Genomic DNA, 20,000 nt, shown 5'->3' on the forward strand with positions numbered 1-20,000 from the left:
AACTGCCGCATGTGAAATCATAGTCAGGAGTCGAGTAACCTTCACCGCTCACATCCATTGTGTTTTACGTTTTCCATGAATATAAGGTCCAATTTTCTACTGACAGTCTGCCAACCAAATATGACAATTGGTAGATAGATAGATAGACAAATAGTTTTAATAGATCAGGGAATTCCAGATTAAGGGCGAAACTAAACATATTAAAGGTTTGGCTTATTACTCAACGTTTGTCCTTGATTGTACAAGATCCCACGTTCTAATAAAAGTGGTGCATATATAAGAGCTCAGTACGAGATTCCAGATTTTCCTTATAAAACGACGTGAAAGGTCCCAGATTCTCCGTGTAAAACTACTGCACACACAAGAAACTGACCCCTTACCTGTTACATGCACACGACCCTCAGACTCACCCTTAAAACGAATAATCTCATAAAAAGACTCCCCAGGTACTGAACATCTCTACCAAATGCAAGTCACCACATACGTACATTAAAACCACAGCCTTTAGGGAGAACATTACACGCGTACCATCTGCCTTCTCCTACGCTGACAGTATAAGATGAAGAATAGTTGCATTTCCAGGCTGAACGAGGGATAATTGAAGGAGTGCAAGAACAAAATTGTAATGAAATGTAAAAGGCATTATCCTTCGCTCTGGCAGTAGAAAGGTTTCGTTAGAGGCTGAGGGGTTTGCAGTTTATGAATTCCTTTAGAAATATAATAGGAGAAAGGCAAGACCGAAATTGTAACGTAAAGGAAAAGATGCTCTCTCTCTCTCTCTCTCTCTCTCTCTCTCTCTCTCTCTCTCTCTCTCTCTCTCTCTCTCTCTCTCTCTCTCTCTCTCTCTCTCTCTCTCTCTCGTCTCTCTTGCCCTGAAAATGCTTAGCTAAAGTAGAAAGAGTATGTCAGAGGCTTGGGGCTGCTGGCTTATAAATTCCCAGGAATGATCGTCGGGAAAATATCACCACACATATTGTAATGAAAAATAAAGTACATGACTATTCCCTCATTTTTCTCTCTACTTTTTTTTTTTGTACATTTCAGGAAGACAAGCCAAGGGTGGAAAAAAGTGAGTTGAAAAAATAAGAGTAAAAAGTAAAATGTTTCTCCCAAAAAGAAACAGGAGGACCGCGGAAACTGTAATGAAAAGTAAAGGATGACCTCTCTCTTTTGTTTTTCTTTTTATATACTTTTTTAAACATTTCAGAAGACAGGCCAAGGGTGGAAAACAAATCAAGTTAAAAAAAGATTGCTTAAAATTCCGCCCCCACAAAGAAACAGGAAGAGAATGGAGAGTGTCACCCAATGTAATTTTTGAGGGACAGAAATACCCCGCATTGAAAAGACTGGACAGGAACAGAAAGATTATGATGGAAGTTTGAGATTCCTTTTGTCTTTACTGTGTGGAAAAGCTTGTTGCTGGTTTCACAGTTCATTGAGACGTGCATTTGCATGACTCGAATTTTACCGGTTTTTACTTACTGGGAAAGGAGAAAGGTGGTAGAAATTTGCTATTTATTGTCTCTAGTGTCATATATCAACTGTCTTTGCGGTCTCTTTTTTTTTTTTTTACATGACAAAGGGTGAAAACAAAAAAAAATAAAGAAATTCATGTTCAATAATACAAAAAATTCATCATCATTTATTTTTAGGGAATTTACTTAGTCCTTTATATGATTATCATATGTATCACAATAGGTAGTTCTCTTAGTCCAGTCTAAATTAACACAAATATAAAATTATGATATTCCTTCATATTTCAGATTCCTAGGTGTCTGTGAGTTGCAGAGGCCACGTTGCATGTTTAATAGACATGTAATTCAAGTCGTCGGTCTCTAATCCAGGAAGAGCTGCGGATCACTGGGAGAGAAGGTGAGTGTTCGTTTTCTTTTGTATACTTGGATCAGGAATGGTTGTGATGGATACAACCTTTGCTAGGAGCCCCATATTGCTCTGAACATTAGTCTCGTTAAAGAAAGGTGGGAAAGACTGGAAGGGAAAGTAGTATGGATTCTATTCTGAGTTAACTGTGGTAAATGTAAGAAATACTCATAGTCTGACGGGTTTTTTTTAAGTATAAAGGATTAAAAAAGATAGAAAAAAACTTACTTGACGCTTCTGGAAAAAAAAAATGCATAAAAACGTTACAAAAAAAATAAAATAAAAAATATATATATATATATATATATATATATATATATATATATATATATATATATATATATATATAATATATATATATATATTATATATATATATATAAATATATATATATATATATATATATATATTCCGCTCCACAAAATTGTGTAGATAAAAACTCGTTTAATTTGGATTGTCCAGTTCGGCTCCGGACACTCCTGTCTTGAAATAGTTCAGGTACAGAATAATGGAAAAGTAGAATCATGCAAAGACTTCCGAATAGGCAAAGTGTTCCAACCATTTACTGTGACCTGATTCCACTGTGTGACCTCCATCTGAATCTGTTACGTTGACGTGAATGGCCCATAAGAGCGACCCTGGACACTGAAGGGGTTCGAAGCATTCATTGCCTGACCTAACCTGCGATCCCCTTCCCCCTTCCCCCTCCCTCCCTCCCCCCAGCCAGTCGCCCTGAACCCAGTGCCACAGCCAGGCGTAGAGCCATTTGGCACTGTGCCGACTTTCTCTTTATTATGCAGTAATTTTGGTCGTTGTCGCCATCGTTGTCATAATGATCATCACCATCATTATCACCACCGCCATTACCAACTCGTGGCCCTCACATGACGCCGCTAACTTTATCGTATCTCGGAACCGTTATCGCCATGAACTTCACACCATGACGACCACCATCACCACCACTAACATCATTCCTTCTCTCCTTCCCCTCGTTTCCCCTTCCTTTTCCTCTGATCCCAAAATCCTCTTCCTCCTCTTCTTCCTCTTCGATATAACCAATGACAAGCACTGTATCATCATCATCATCATGATCATCATCACCGTCATCACAAAACAACAAACAGTCCAAGCACTTGATAATTTCATAACATTTATCAGTCGCTCTCATAAAAAGAGAAAAATGTTCCAATTATCCAACTTTCCTTCCGCCAGTGTCTGTCTGTCTGCCCGTCTGCGTGTCGGTTGGTGTGTTTGTGTGTATGTACATGTTGTGTGCGCGCCTCCTGCTTATTGTGTTCTGTCTAGGTGAGATGGTGGTCGGAGTAAGGAGGAGAGGGAGGGTAGCTCTATGTGTGTGTGTGTGTGTGTGTGTGTGTGTTGTGTGTGTGTGTCCGTGAGAGGCGTTTCACAAGGGAGAGATTATAATTATAATGTTGTGTAGGTCTTTTGTTGTTTGTTTGTTTGTGAAGTGTGTGTGTGTGTGTGTGTGTGTGTGTGTGTGTGTGTGTGTGTGTGTGTGTGTGTGTGTGTGTGTGTGTGTGTGTTTGTTTTTTTTAATGTGTATTTGTGTGTACTACAAGACAAGGGCATTAAACTTCTCCAGTTATTTGCATTTATGAATGTGTGTGGGTGTGTGTGTGTGTGTGTGTGTGTGTGTGTGTGTGTGAATGAATTAGAGGTCAGTGATAAAACACACCAACACACACACACACACACACAAAACGTTACAAGTTGGCGACAAAACAAACAAACAAGCAAATGAAACAAACACTGACTGAGAAAAAAAAAAGTGAAATCATGAAAATGTGGAGGAAGAGAAGTAGAAGTACAACAACAACAACAACAACAACAACAAACATAACTAGAAAAAAATACATTAACCTAAAAACTAGATAAAAAAAAATTGCATCTGTGCAGAGAATTGATGAAAAAAGCAAAAATGAAGGAAGGAAGGAAGGAAAGAATTAAGTAAAGACTGAAAGAAAGAAAGAAAAGAAAAAGAGAAAAGGAAGCAGCAGCAAAAGAGAAAAAAGGAAATATGAACCAGAAATAAAGAGAGGGGAGGAAAAAAGAAAGAAAAAAAGACAGAGGTCGAGGCGGCGGCGGCGGATGAGGAGGAGGAGGAGGAGGAGGAGGAGGAGGAGGAGGATGAGGAGGAGAAGGAGGAGGAGGAGGAAGAAGTGGAAGAAGAAGAAGAAGAGGAGGAAGAGGAGGAGAAAACAGCAGCTAGGCAGTCATGTAAGTGTCCAGGGAAGACACACACACACACACACACACCACACACACACACACACACACACGAGAAAGAGACCAAAACTGGGCAATCACGACCGGGCAGACCACTCGAGGCCGACAGTACAAGGCGACAATGAGAGTGACAGGCGGTGATAACAATGGCGGACACTGAGGAGGAGGAGGAGGAGGAGGAGGAGGAGGAGGGTAGCGGTCAAGGATACAGGAGGCAACTGCGATAATAGCATGTTTGTGGTGGTGGCTCGTGGTGGTGGTGGTGGTGGTGGCTCGTGGTGGTGGTGGTGGTGGTACAAGACAAGGACGACGAGTAGAAACAAGAAGAAGAAGAAGAAGAAGAAGAAGAAGAAGAAGAAGAAGGAAGGAAGGAAGGGTTAGTGATAATGGTAATGATGCATTACTTGTGGACGAAAGGAAGAGCAAGAGGACATGATGATGATGATGATGATAATGATGATGATGATGATGATGGTGATAGTGATGACGCGCTTAACGGGAGTAGTGGAAGTGATGGTGTTGACGGGTAATGATGGTGATGATGATGGAGAGGGTGGAGACAGGTGGCGATGTGGAGAGCAAGGGAGGGAAAGTGAAACAGATGGAAAGGACGATGACACGGCAGATTGGGGGGAAGGGGGGGATAGGGGAGGAAGTAATGATGGAAACAGTAACGCCTAGCAGGTTATGGGTGGTGGCGGTAGTGGTGGTGACTGTGGTGGAGGTGAAGGTGGAACTGGAGGTGGTGGAGGGGAAAGTAGAGGTCGTTATAGCTAAGGTGTCAGAGAGACAAGTGGTGGCGGCTGTGGTGGTGGTGGCGGCGGCAGTGCTAGTGGTGGTGGTGGAGGTGGGAATAACAGGCGTGACGATAAGCCGGAATGGAGGATGGAAGAGATGGAGGAGGAGGAGGAGGAAGTGGAGGAGGAGGGTGAAGGACACACATGATAGGCGGAGGACTGAAGGGCAGGATGGAGATGACACGCCACGGTCTAAGCAATGATGGGAGATGACTACCGTGGAGGAGACAGAGATACAGGCGGAGAAGTGGAGGTGGAGGCAGGTGGATGCTGGAGGAGCAGCAGCAGAAGGAGCAGGAGGAGGAGGAGGAGGAGGAGGAGGAGGAGGAGGAAGAGGAGGAAGAGGAGGAGCAGCAGCAGTAGTAGCAGCAGCAGCAGCCGGGCGAGTCAATACGGCGCGGCCTGGGTCAGCTCTCCACATGCGCGGCTACCACCCATAACACGGCCGGCCAGGGGGATAATGTGTTGTATCTCCCTTAATGGGGGTCCTGAGTGTCCCATCCATCCGTCCAGGGAGAGAGACTCCTCCCCCAGGGCACGACGGCGGCGGGAGCGGCTACGGTGGTGGTGGTGGTGGTGGTGGTGGTGGTGGGTGACTCCGCCGTGGGCACGCACTACACCCTACCCCGCCCTCCTCCACCCGTCCCTTCTTCTCCATATCGCACTCTTTTTTTTCCTACTTCCATCTCTCCATCTCTCCCGCCCTCCTAGAACACTCACACTCTTTAGGGTGAGGAGTTAGAAGGGCTGGGAAGAGGAGGAGGAGGAGGAGGAGGAGGAGGAGGAGGAAGCTAAAGGGTAGGTAGGAGAGCAGCTCAAGAGAGGAAGCGGAGAATAAAGCAGAGAGAGAGAGAGAGAGAGAGAGAGAGAGAGAGAGAGAGAGAGAGAGAGAGAGAGAGGAGTCTGGGTAAATGAGCAATGCAATTTAATCGATGGCAGGGAATGTATGAGTTGAGTTGCATCATGGGAAGCAGCACATCGGGGCACGGGAAGCCTGGTAAATATGCACGCTCCCTTCCTCGGCTGTGTGTGTGTGTGTGTGTGTGTGTGTGTGTGTGTGTGTGTGTGTGTGTGTGTGTGTGTGTGTGCTAACAACACCACCAACCAGTGAATTAATTAATTGGAACTTTCCGAAAAATGCATCTGGCGTGAAAATATGTGGCAAGAAACAGCGGAGTGGAGCACCGCCTCACTGAAGAGACTCGAGCTGCTGTTTTGCGCGATAGAATTAAGTGTCCTGACCTGACCTGTTCTGTACCGCTCCTCCCCGGCTAACCTGCATCCTTTTTTTGGCCTTTTTCCAGCGGATTCCAACAATGTTTCAGACTACAGCGTTAATTGTTAATTATCTCAGCCTACAGACTGTTCAGGCCCTCCACCGAATACTTTTCTACTACTTTTCAGTACAGTAAAGGATACAGGTGCAGGCCTTTTCTGTGTGCTAACACTGCCTTCGCCTAGAGATCTGAGTTAGCATACAAGTTAGTCTGCACGCCAGCCTCTATGTTGGCCTGCACTCCTAAACCATACAGAGGCCTATAATATTACTTGGGTTTACATCAGAGGCTGCACACGTGCCAGCCTTCCTCAACTGTGGGCGGGTTCACTGGCCTCGCTTGTAACACTACCACGGCCTGGAATTCCACACCGGTATGCAGCGGGGAAGCGTCAAAACACTCCGGCGAAAAGAAGAAAAGATAGAAAAAAGTCAATATAACGCAACAGCGCTACAGAAACGTAACACGGGTGAAAATTAGAGCAATAAGCACGAAGCGTATCACTGATAATCTCTCGCAGCAGACAACTTGCATTATCCGCGAAAAAATATCGGAAATATATTCAAACATTTTTTTATTACGACGGGCCAGATAATTTATGGCATTCATTATTAGCCAGCGAAGCATTGATAATCCCGCGTGGTGCCCTGCGTCTCCTGGGGTGGCCCGCGTCCCCTTTGGCCTGCACACACGACTGCAGCAGATAACAGCGGCTGCAGGAGATTACAGCCCGCCTGCCCTCGCCTCCCCGCTGGCCCTGACAGGTGAGCGGCAAGGTAATAATTGCTTGCTGCATTAAAACTACAAGCGCCGTTTCATTGTAATTATTTTCACATAAACACTGGACAATTATCCGTTCCAGTTGTTGTTTTTGTTGGCGGCGTTGTAATACAATGCACATTACCCCCATAATCAGCTGTATTATTTATGGTTGTTATTAATGGTAATGGATTTATTATGACTCTTATAAGGTGAAAAGTTCTTGCTGTTGTAATTATTTGGCCATAAACACAACAGGTATCCCTTCCGGCTGCTGTTTCGTTAGGTAATCTGTATTACATTGCACGTTACCTCTTAATTAACTGTGTGATCTGTAATTTTAAAGGTTACAGATTTCTTATAACCTCTGTAGAGAGAAAAAAAATGTATTACTGTTCACTTCTGTAGCTACAAAAATAGAAGGTGTGTTTAAAAGCAAGATTATTTTATTCCATTTTTTATTATTAATTATTATTTTCATTACATTTACTGTGAGTCTTCAAAAGCGAAAAAAAAAAAAAGGTTCTTGGTATTCACCTCCACAGCTTTTAAGAATCCATGACGAGTGTACGTAGAGTAAAGGAAGATTATGTTTTACGCTTTACTTTCGTATTTCCATCCACCTTTTTCTTTTTTTTTTTTTTCTTTAACAAGATGATTTTCACCCCGGAAAATTAGCCTTTGAAATGTTGAAGGGCATTGTACCTTTCCCTCCCTCACTTCCCCTCTTCTCTTCACTCTCGTTCCCTGTCCCCTCTTCCCCTCTCTCTCCCCCTTCGCTCTCATTCTCTCCCTCCCATCCACCTCCTCGCCCGCTACTCCTCTTCCTTTTCCTATTTATTCATGTTTTCTTTTTTTCCCTCTCTTTTTCTCACTGCATCTCGTGGGACTCCTTTTCTTCCTTTGTTTACTCATCTGTGTTCTCCCATCCTTCTCTTCTCCCTCTTTCTCTCTTCGCCCCTTGTTTTGACTGTCTATTTGTCTTTCTTTATCCCCTCTCCCTTGGACATGCCTATTATCTCTCTCTCTCTCTCTCTCTCTCTCTCTCTCTCTCTCTCTCTCTCTCTCTCTCTCTCTCTCTCTCTCTCTCTCTCTCTCTCTCTCTCTCTCTCTCTCTCAGCAGCATTTTTATCCACCCACGTACCCAATCTCGTGTTGGTCTCCGCCCTCTCCTTTCTTATTGGTATTACCTTTTTTTTCCTTCTTTGGTGCTTGTTTCCTTCCTTTGGTGATCTCCTCCTCGTGTTACTCTTGCCTCTTCCCTTCCTTGTCCTTCTCCTGGTGCTACCGCTGCTGCTGCTCCTCTTGCCTTCTTCATGGTATTGTCTAGTGTTTTGTATCTTGTGTTTTGTGTCTTGGGTCTTGGGTTTTGTCTTCCTGTTCTTGTGGAGAATCTTAGTCTTGGATTGTAGGTACTTTTCTTATGCTGCGTCTTGTTGTTGTTGTTGTTGTTGTTGTTGTTGTTTTTGTTTTCTTTCGTCTTCTCTTTGGTCTTATTCTTGTTCTTTTTTATTCTTTTGTCTCTCCAGTTTTTTTTTTGTTTTGTTTTGTTGTTGTTGTTGTTGTTTTTCTTTTTCTTTTCTTTTTCCTTTTTTTCTTTTCTTCTTTTTCCTTCTCTTTACTACTACTATTTACTACTACTACTACTACTATTACTATTACTACTACTACTACTACTACTACTACTACTACTACTACTACTACTACTACTACTACCAATAATAATAATAATAATAATGATAATGCGCCTCCTCCTCTTCCTCCTCCTCCTCCTCTTTCCTTCCCCACCTCTGCTCCCTCACTCTGCTTCTATTTTCCTCATCGTCTTTCTCCTCCTCTTCTCGGTCTAGGCAAGTCTCAGGGGAGGGAAGGAAGGAGGGGAGGAGGAGGGGGAGTATCAGCAGGGGTATCACACGGTCGACACCTTCCTACCTGAGGGGATCTTTGCTTCCCTCCGCTAATGACTTCACCTGCCGCAGTCTTCTCGATCAATTGTTTCTCTCTCTCTCTCTCTCTCTCTCTCTCTCTCTCTCTCTCTCTCTCTCTCTCTCTCTCTCTCTCTCTCTCTCTCTCTCTCTCTCTCTCTCTCTCTCTCTCTCTCTCTCTCTCTCTCTCTCTCTCTCTCTCTCTCTCTCTCTCTCTCTCTCGTATAATGCCTATTCACTGTCCTTCTTTTCCTCCCCTCTCCCTTTCCTCCCTCTCCTTCCTTTCTTTTATCTCTCCTTTCCTCCCTTTTCCCTCCCTCACCGCACTCCTCCTTCCATTTTTCTTTTCTTTCCTTTCTTTCTCTTTTCCTCTCTGTTTTCCTCTCATTCCCCTCTCCCACTTCCTTTTCAGTGTCTCTTTTCCTTTCTCCTCCGTTTATTTCTACCCTCGCTCTCTCCCTCTTCCCCTCTCTTATTTTCTTCATGAGCCTTTTTATTCATTTGGTTTTCATTTTTCCCTTTACATTTGATCTCATTCCCTTTTTTTCACTATTAACGTCTCCAATTTTCTATCTCCCTATGTCATCTCCTTAGGATCAGCAACCAGGGTAGAACAAGAAATAATGGGTTCAAGCTTGAAAAATTTAGGTTTAGGAAGGAGATAGGAAAAAATTGGTTCTAAAATAGAGTGGTAGATGAGTGGAACGGACTCAGTAATCATGTAGTTAGTGCTAGGACACTAGAGAGCTTTAAGAGAAGATTAGACAAGTTTATGGATGGGGATAGCAGATGGAAATAGGTAGGTGTGTTTCATACAGGGACTGCCACGTGTAAGCCTGGTCGCTTCTTGCAGCTTCCCTTATTTCTTATGTTCTTATGTTCTTATTCCTTTTTCTCTCCCTCTCTCTGTTTCCTCTGTAATTTTCCGTTTTATCCGTTCATGGAGTAGGCAGAAGTAGTTACCAAACAGCCTTGCAAGGAGCTAAAGGTCTGTTGCTGTTTGGTTTTTCTATGGAATTGTATGTAATTATGTTGCTTACTTTTGTGTTTTTCCTCCTTTTCTTACTCCCTGTGGCAACCTTTATTTTTCTTCAGGGAGCATTGTTTTTTTTTTTCTTAACAGCATTGTCGTTCATATTTTATTTCTCCTGTGGTAACTCCTCTTGCATTCTTCCTTTCTTCTTTCCCTCCTTCTTTCCTTGCTTGGTTGTTGGTTTCCCGCCTCACCTCTCCTTTTTCCTGCTCACCGTCTCACCTTTCCTTCTTCCTGCTTCCCGTCCTGTGTGAGGCTCAACGCTGTTAAACATTTCGCCATCTTATTGCATTTCCACTGCTTTTATCAGGCTATAGTGGAAGTTGTTAGGGTTGTCAAGGGTATCCATGATTCTAGAGATACTTTAACTTGTATTCTGTTACACATTAAAAAAAAATTACACACACAAAAAAAAAAAAATCATACCTGTAAGTCCTCTGGTACCTGTTATCGCGTGTTTCCTTGTATATATAGCCCTTTGAAAGTATTCTTCGTTCCTGTGAAAGCACAAGATGTTTATGTCCGAATCTGAGGCAGTGCTGCTAATGCGTTGTGCTCGTGACTCCTCTCTGATCTGATGGCCCGGCAGCATATTTCCGAAGTCAAGAAGAGTAGGTGCCCATCACTCTTGAACACGTTAGACAGATTCAGGCTAAGTTAAGTTGGGTTAGGTGTGATTAAGTTTAAGACTGAGAGCATTTCCACGAATAACCTTTGGCTAACTTAGGAGTTACAACCGAGCGTCTTCACAGGCAAGTGTATATTCTCCCATTGACTTCGGAAAAATGGAACTGGGCACTTGTTAGTCGTGGTCAGGCCGCTATTCAGGAGGAGGAGGAGCAGTACTTCAGTGTGTTATCTCAGCAGGGAGTGTTTTGTGGTGGCTGTTTGTCCCGTGCATTTTTTTTTCTTATCTTATTTTTTCTCTCCTTTCTGTCCCTGTTTTGTTTTTTGTTTTGTTTATTTGTTTGTTTCTATCTTGTATGGTTCTCTCTCTCTCTCTCTCTCTCTCTCTCTCTCTCTCTCTCTCTCTCTCTCTCTCTCTCTCTCTCTCTCTCTCTCTCTCTCTCTCTCTCTCTCTCTCTCTCTCTCTCTCTCTCTCTCTCTCTCTCTCTCTCTCTCTCTCAACAATTGTTCTCCCAGCTACTTAAGAATCTACGCCTTTCTCTCACCTCTTTCCCTCCGCCCTTCCCTCCATTCCTTCCCTTCTGACACGGCTCCGTTCCCTCCAGCCCTTCCTCATCCATACACCTCGATCCCTCCGCTCCTTGGCTTCCATACAGCGCCTTCCCCTCGTCTCCCAAGGCGCCTCCCAGCCCATCCACGCAGCCTCCTTCATTCAGCCGTACAATAGATGCCTTCACTTTGCTTACATTTGAGAGCACTCTGTGATATAGGAGAAGCGGAGCAAATGAGAAAGAGGGGAAAAGAGGGGAAAAATTTTACAGGAGGAGGAGGACGAAGAGAGAGAAGGAGGAAGAGCAGCAGCAGAAGCAGGAGAAGAAGGAGAAAGGCGAGATATACCTGGTCTTCCCTTACATGTAAAATGAGACATCTAGCGCCGTATTTTTCACCGGAACCTCTTTGCTACCCTTCCTTTGTGTGCCATTAAGGTAACGACCGCAACTGCTCCTGGTGCTGGGGAGGGGAGGGGTGAGGTGAGGGTAGGGGTGGTGTATGCGTGCGTGGAGGGAAGGGGAGGTGGATAGGTGGGAAGGTGGGTAAATTAATGAGTTGATGGGTGTGTTGTTATTGTTATCGTTGTTGTTGTTGTTGCTGTTGTTGTTAGTAATAGTAGTAATGGTAGTATGTGGAAGTTGTAACTATAGTAGTAAAAGTTGTTGTTGTTATTGTTGTTGCTGTTGTTAGCAGTAATAGTAGTAGTAGTAGTAGTAGTAGTAGTAATAGTAATAGCAATAGTAGTGATAATAGTAGTAGTAATAGTAATAGTTTGTGGAATTTGTAGCTATAGTAGTAGTATTTCTTATTGTTAATGTTGTTGTTGTTGTGGTGATAGTAGTAGAAGCATTAGTAATAGTAGTAGTAGTAGCAGCAGCAGCAGTAGTAGTCTATCCATCCATCTATGTACCAAGCTGAGATTCCACTAAAAGGGTGCCAGCAGGGTCAAAACATCTCATATTGTAGTGGAGACAGAGATGCAGAGGGGTTTCCAGTTATCTCTCTCCTTCCCTCTCAGCCGCCCATTACCACACGCAGGAGATACTCGTGTGGCGGCAATATTCCTCCAGGGGCAATATAGTGTGCCACAATGTGCTGGTGACCCAAAGATACCATTCCCAAGCACTTCCACGCCTTACTCGACCACTTCTCCTTGGCCGCAGTGGAAATTATAGAGGTTTTCAGAAATGTTTTCATGTTTTTTTTTGTGATAATTTAAAAAAGTATCGTAATAATTTGATAGGGTACAGTGGGCGTTGTTAAAGTTTTCAAGGGGGTTTTCATTATCCTTGTTGTAATTTAGCAAGGATGGTGATAGTTTAACAGCGTATAAAGGAATTTATTTGGGTTTTCAAGGGTGCTTTCATGATTCTAGAGATTGTTTTGAAAGGATAGCAAAAAATTTAACAGGATGTGAAGGAAGTTACTAGGGGCTTCCAAGAATATAGCTTCAGAGAATTTGATAAAAGGTATTTGGAGTTTTCAGCAACGTTTTTCACGAGTTGAACCGGAATAGTGATTGTTTATCAAGATGTAATAGAAGTCAGTTTGGATTTATAAGAAGGCTTTCTTGATCCTTATGAACATCTAACATGAATTCTACGTTACCACTCATGAGAACCTTACTAATCATCTGTGTGGACTTTGAAAGAAAGCAGTTCTTGGTGAGGAAACAAAACATTTCAAAATAAACGTGCAGAGGAAAAAAATGTTCACGGATCATTACAACAGACTTTTCTAATAATTATATGAAACAAACATAATCCAATAAACAAAGTGCATAAAATACGTAATACTCACAACACTATTAACAGTAGTAGCAGAGGCAGTAGTAGTAAGCGTACTAGTAGCAGCAGTAGTAGTAGTAGTAGTAGTAGTAGTAGTAAAAATAACAGCAGTAGTTTTGATTGTAGTAGTAGTAGTAGTAGTAGTAGTAGTAGTTGTAGTTGCTGTTTGTTGTTGTTCTTGTGGGAGCAATAGTATTAATGAAGGAAATAACAACAACAACAACAGTAACGATAATAATAATAGTAATAATGATAATAATAATAATGATAATAATAATAATAATAATAATAATAATAATAATAATAATAATAACAATAATAATAATACCTAATAATAATGATAATAATATTAATAATAATAATATTAATATTAATATTAATGTTAATAAATACCAATAATGATGACGGTGATAATAAAAAATAAATAATAATAATAATAATAATAATAATAATAATAATAATAATAATAATAATAATAATAATAACGATAATACTGTTAATCATAATACCAATAATAATAATAATAATAATAATAATAATATTATTATTATTATTATTATTATTATTATTATTATTATTATTATTATTATTTTATTATAAAAAAACAACAAAAGCAAAAGAAGCAAGTATAAACTGGTATACAAGAGAGAGAGAGAGAGAGAGAGAGAGAGAGAGAGAGAGAGAGAGAGAGAGAGAGAGAGAGAGAGAAAAATAAAAGAATATAACAGAGGGAAATGACAAAATAAACAAAGGAAATACAGAGAAATAAAGGCGCCTTCCTTCATATCTCGCTGGAACGTAAAACTCCCTGCGCAGGGTTCCAGGTACACACACACACACACACACATACGGAAGAGGGAGAGATGGACGTGGGTGTGTGTGTGTGTTTGGGTGTGTGTGTGTGTGTGTGTGTGTGTGTGTGTGTGTGTGTGTGTGTGTGTGTGTGTGTGTGTGGGTAAGAGAGAGTTTGCAGTTAAAAAACAAATGTTACAATGATAAAAGAAAAAAATGCTACACATTATTTATCGAGAGATCAAAATACACGCTTGTTGAATTCTGACACACACACACACACACAGACTCACTCTCTCTCTCTCTCTCTCTCTCTCTCTCTCTCTCTCTCTCTCTCTCTCTCTCTCTCTCTCTCTCTCTCTCTCTCTCTCTCTCTCTCTCTCTCTCTCTCTCTCTCTCTCTCTCTCTCTCTCTCTCTCTCTCACATGTTATTGGCCGAGTTTACCCTGAAAAGGAACACGTTTTCTTAGTGTCCCCCGTGTTCGTTTTCCTTCTAAACTTATCTTTATTCTTAGTTATTAGTATAAGGTTTATTTACTCATTTTATACATCATATAGTATTATTCTCTTCATAATTTAAGTTCTTTATATGTATGTATATGTAAGAGAAAGGGTGTATTTGAGGTGGAATGTGTTGGGGCGAGGGACGATATGTGTTTGGTTTTCGTATTGAGTCCGCAAATTCTTGAGACGGAGCGCCTCGATGCCCTGAAGGGATTGAAAGGGTGGCGTTCTCAGGGGATAAATTCGGGTGTGGTGTGGTGATGGAGTGTGTGTGTGGAGATGTTAGTGATGTGGTGGTATAACCCTGATATCCAGGATCAGGTTGGTGAGTCTTTTGTGGTATCAAGAGCTCTTGTTCGCTGAAATTTGGTTGATGAGTTGTAACGCTGAGGGGTCATCGTCGGTGCTAAGAGGCAGCCATTTTGTGGTTGGGGTTGTGGTGGTGGTGTGGTATTATTGGTGTATTTGGGGATGGTGTTATGGTGTTATAGGTGATTGATGGTGATGGTGGTGATGTCTTGTGAGGTTTGAGGAGGTAAAATACGGGAATTGTTATTTGTTGACGCAGTGACGGCGTTTAGGGAAATTCCCGCAGCTGAGGAAAATATTTCAGTGGCCTGTGAAAGAATAAAAGGGTTTTAGTGCTTTGTGAAGTGACGGGAATGTCATATATTGATGTGTATAACTTTTGAGCAATAAGGGAGGCGATATAAGAGCCTCAGTAAAAGGGGGAATCTATGATGATTGAATGTAGGATTTACCCTGTGTTGGTCTAGGGTAGAAATTTATTCTCAAATTTTCTTTAAATGTGTACTACCTCAGATTGTTTGTGAGTTAACATTATTATTGATATATCATGTTACTGTATAGAATAATTGTGTTTTCTACTCCAACATTGATCTGGTATTAAAGTGATTTCTGGCGTGCTGTGCCAAGGTAAGGGTTTTGTGAGAGGGTTAACAGCTGGCGATTTCGGATAGGTCGGGTAGGTATTCGAGGCCTGTAAAAATCCAGACCTTTAAAACTTTCTGGGATCAATGTAACGTCCACTTTCTTGGAAAAATAACTGGGATCGTGACAACACACACACACACACACACACACACACACACACACACACACACACACACACACACACACACACACACACACACACACACACACACACACACATCCATCAGAGAGAGAGAGAGAGAGAGAGAGAGAGAGCAGTTAATCAGCTCCCTCATCTATCAACACATCTTCATTACCACTCTTGTTGTGTGTGTGTGTGTGTGTGTGTGTGTGTGTGTGTGTGTGTGTGTGTGTGTTTTACCTCTCCTGCGTCATGTAAACAAATCCTCATCCAGCCTTGTGTTGCTCTTGTCGCCTCCTCCTCCTCCTCCTCCTCCCCATATTCCCGTTGGTGGGTGTGTTCCACTTCAATATAGGCCAGAGTGTTAGGATTGCCTGCAGGTGACTCGCTTCCTCACGCCTCTCTCTCTCTCTCTCTCTCTCTCTCTCTCTCTCTCTCTCTCTCTCTCTCTCTCTCTCTCTCTCTCTCTCTCTGCTCTATTTACTATTCCTGCATATTTTGTTCTTGTCTGTATTCCATTACGTTATATATCTCGCTAATTGGTTATTCTCTCTCTCTCTCTCTCTCTCTCTCTCTCTCTCTCTCTCTCTCTCTCTCTCTCTCTCTCTCTCTCTCTCTCTCTCTCTCTCTCTCTCTCTCTCTCTCTCTCTGTCTCACCTGGATTTATACCTTAAACTTGTGTTGATTGGTTTACCTCACCTGCGCGAGATGGAAAGGTGAGCTGGATGGGTATTGGATAGAGATGGACAGAGTGATGGAAATTGGTGAAGAGAAATTGAGAGGCGAGTGAATGGTTGAATAGTGTGCGGGGAATCTTGATAGGTGATAGGTGGTAGGAGGAGGAGGAGGAGGAGGAGGAGGAGGAGGAGGAGGAGGAGGAGGAGGAGGAGGAGAAGGAGGAGGAGGAGGAGCAATAGGATTTTGAGGATTCTTTCGTTATTTCACTCACGACAACAACCAGATATGCATACAAACTAACTGTGTGTGTGTGTGTGTGTGTGTGTGTGTGTGTGTGTGTGTGTGTGTGTGTGTGTGTGTGTGTGTGTCTGTCTGTCTGTATGTATGTATGTATGTTTGCCTGTCTATAATAATAATAATAATAATAATAATAATAATAAACGGTTTATTATTTAGGCAGTTGACAAACTGAAAATGTACATAGGGGATGGGGAAAAACTTAACATTAATCCTAAAGGTAAGTCTAATCTAGGAGGGAAATACTATTGATTGATGGCTCGCACCATGGTGGGAATCGCACTGAGTCTGTACCGGTCCGTGCGCGGCGCCTTCAGGGGCGTTATTTTGTTGTGGTGTCTGGTGGCACGGACCGGGCGAGGCGCGTCGGGCGGCAGCATGTTTCTGAGACGTGGATGATGCAGTAGTCCCCTCCCAAACTTCTCCAGAGCCTCTCGGTGCCTGGTGGATATTCTGGACAGACTCAGGGTGGTCAGGGCTTCTTCATAGGTGGTGTATGCAGGGCCAAGGATGACCCTGCACGCCCTTTTCTGCACACTCTCTAGCTGTAGCTGTTGAGTGTGTGTGAGGGAGGAGGACCACGCTGGGGAGGCGTACATGAGTTTGGGGAGGATGAAGGTAAGGTACACCCCCCTTAACTCATCTGTCGGCGTCCCCAGCGACCTGAGTCTGCGCAGCATGTACAGCCTGTAGGTAGCTGATCTCACGGTGCTGGCGACATGCTGCTTCCAGGTCAGCTGGTCGTCCACCGTGACTCCGAGAAGCTTGGCACATTGGACCACCTGGAGGGGGTGAGGGCCCACTGTGAGCCGGGGAGGGGGCAATGGTACAGAGGAGGTACAGAAATGCATCACCACAGTTTTGCTGTGGTTGATGGTCATCCTGCTCTCCTCCGTCCACGTCTGCAGTCGCTCCAGAATTGCTTGCAGTGGCGAGTAGTCCGGGTTCTTGGTGGAAACTGGGACGCCCACGGTGCAGCCGTCCACATACTTCCAGCGATGGGGTGTGTCAGTGAGGGCGTCGTTGATGAGGAGGAGGAAGCATAGAGGACCCATCTTGGTCCCCTGGGGGACTCCACATGTCAGCTGTTGGAAATTAGAGACAGAGCCCTGATAGCGAACGGCCTGACGTCTCCCTGTGAGGAAGTCGGCTAGCCACGCTATCAGATTAGGAGGGAGACCCAGACTTACTGCCTTGCTGATGACAACAGTGTGATCAACAAGATCAAAGGCTTTTTTGAAGTCCACAAAAGCAACAGCTAGAGAGGTGTTTCGCTTGTCCAGGTGGCTGCGGATGAATTCAAGGAAGCTGGTCAGGTAATGTGAGGTGGAGGTGGCTTTAATATTTCCGAATTGTCTGATATCCACGGTGTTACAAATTTTGGTGTATGCCCAGTCATATCTGTGTGTGTGTGTGTGTGTGTGTGTGTGTGTGTGTGTGTGTGTTGTTTATGTAATGACGTGTGATGACAAAAAATGCAAATAAAGACAGAAAGATAAGTAGCTTGATTAGAGAGAGAGAGAGAGAGAGAGAGAGAGAGAGAGAGAGAGAGAGAGAGAGAGAGAGAGAGAGAGAGAGAGAGAGAGAGAGAGAGAGAGAGAGAGAGAGAGAGAGAGAGAGAGAGAGAGAGAGAGAGAGAGAGAGAGAGCCAGTCAGGCAGACATCACTGACTGGATTCAAGTAGGCAATAAGTCCAGTCATGTGGAGAACGAGTTGAGAGACCGTGAGGGAGAGGACTTGAGGTGGTGGTGGAGAGTGATGAAAGAGGAGGAGCAGGTGAAGGAGGAGGAGGAGGAGGAGGAGGAGGAGGAGGAGGAGGAGGAGGGTGGGGAGGGAATTAGAGGGAAGATCTCTCGCTAGGTTCCCCGAGATTAGTGGTTTGAGCGAATGATCATGAATAATACAGGGCGACTCTGCTCTCAGTGTCGCTGCATAATGATCTGGAGCACCGTGTGTGTGTGTGTGTGTGTGTGTGTGTGTGTGTGTGTGTGTGTGTGTGTGTGTGTGTGTACACGTGTGCACGCTATTGTAATCACTTTGAAACGCGTCTCACTCCACCCTGTCACTTCTCTCCCCTTCTGTGCACACCCTTCTATCCTCCGTCCTCTCGTCTCTCAATCCTTTATCCCTTCCCCTCCTCACCCTTCCTCCCGTCAGCGTCGCACCTTCCTCCGTCGTCCGCAGGGGCCAGGCAGCCTCGCGCGTCAGCATCTCACCTGCTAATTGGCGATAACTTATGGGTCGGTGAAGTCGGTAATGGCATCGGGCCGGGTTGTCAGCGCGCGCTTGACATACACAGTGTTGGCGGGAGTTGACGCTTATGTGGCCTGGGCGACTTACTGATGCCGGGGTTATGGCGCGAGGAGCAGGAGCAGGAGGTGGTAGTGGTGGTGGGGATGGTGGTGGTGGTGATGGAGGAGGAGCAAGAGGAGGAGGTGGTGATGGAGAAGGAGTGAGAAGATGATGATGATGAAGTTGATGAGGAAGATGAAAAAGAAAAGAAGAGGAAGAAGAAACATCATGAGGAGAATTACTATAAGACCTGTTACACTTCATTTTTACTACAACTGTAGCAGAAGAAAAAGAAGAAGAAGAAGAAGAAGAAGAAGAAGAAGAAGAAGAAGAAGAAGAAGAAGAAGAAGTAAAAGTAGAAGAAGGAGAAGTAAAAGAAGAATTGTCCCTGGAACTTTCTACCAATTTTTTTTTTTTTTTGTCTACGGTGATAACCTCCCTAGAATTTATTATCCCCGTTTCTCTTCGTCTATGGCAATAAACTAGAACACCATACCATCTTTTTCCTTATTAAACTAAAGTTGCTTCCTGCGCCTCAGTTGTGTGAAGTGGACGGGGTCAGAAGTCTCTCATAATGGCCTGAATGGACATGAGCGAGCCGAACAATACGCCGAGCATCACAGACCAGTAATTGTAGCCTGAATGTGCTGTAAGATCAGACGCAAGTGGGCCTTTGACTAACCTGAAAACATGCCTGGCGGGAACAAAGCCAGTGAGTTTCGACCAATGTTGATAATGGAAGCACTGAAGCACACACACACACACACACACACACACACACACACACACACACACACACACACACACACACACACACACATGCTAGTAATATTGTTCAAATGATTAATCTCGCTACTATTCATGACCCTTGTTATATTTCCTTGCGCTTCACCGGAACCTGTTTTCTTTGTCGTATTCAGCATAATGGCTTGAGTTCGTCTCCCTCAGGTGTTGCGATCTAGAAAGTGGTGCGAGTGTGGGGTGTGTTGCTTTGTTATTATTAGAAATTGTATTATTATTGTTACTAGTAGTAGTAGTAGAGTTAGAAGTAGTAGTAGTAATGGTAGTAGTAGTAGTAGTAGTAGTAGTAGTAGTAGTAGTAGTAGTAATAATAGTGGTGGTAGTAGTAGTAGTAGTAGTAGTAGTAGTAGTAGTAGTAGTACAAATATTATTAGTAGTAGTAGTAGTTCTGGTGGTAGTAGTAGTAGTAGTAGTAGTAGTAGTAGTACAAATATTAGTAGTATTATTAGTAGTAGTAGTAGTAGTAGTTCTGGTGGTAGTAGTAGTAGTAGTAGTAGTAGTAGTAGTACAAATAGTCATCTTCCCCTCTCTTCTCCCTCGTCCATAACTTTCTAGTAGTAGTAGTAGTAGTAGTAGTAGTACAAATAGTAGTAGGAGTAGTAATAGTAATAGTGCAAATAGTAGTAGTACCAATAGTAGTAGTGGTAGTAGTAGTAGTAGTAGTATTAGTACAAGT

General features: G+C 43.3%; 1 long non-coding RNA gene across 2 annotated transcripts in view; it reads left to right on the forward strand.

The window, feature by feature from the left end:
* Positions 1-20,000, forward strand: part of LOC135114546 (uncharacterized) — a 149,457-nt gene that overhangs the window by 106,676 nt on the left and 22,781 nt on the right. For both annotated transcript variants that reach the window (XR_010275536.1, XR_010275537.1), the window contains exon 3: positions 1,764-1,872. This is a non-coding gene — a long non-coding RNA (uncharacterized LOC135114546). The remainder of the gene's footprint in view (positions 1-1,763; positions 1,873-20,000) is intronic.

This window comes from Scylla paramamosain, chromosome 2, assembly GCF_035594125.1.
Source record: "Scylla paramamosain isolate STU-SP2022 chromosome 2, ASM3559412v1, whole genome shotgun sequence".
Classification (NCBI taxonomy): domain Eukaryota; kingdom Metazoa; phylum Arthropoda; class Malacostraca; order Decapoda; family Portunidae; genus Scylla; species Scylla paramamosain.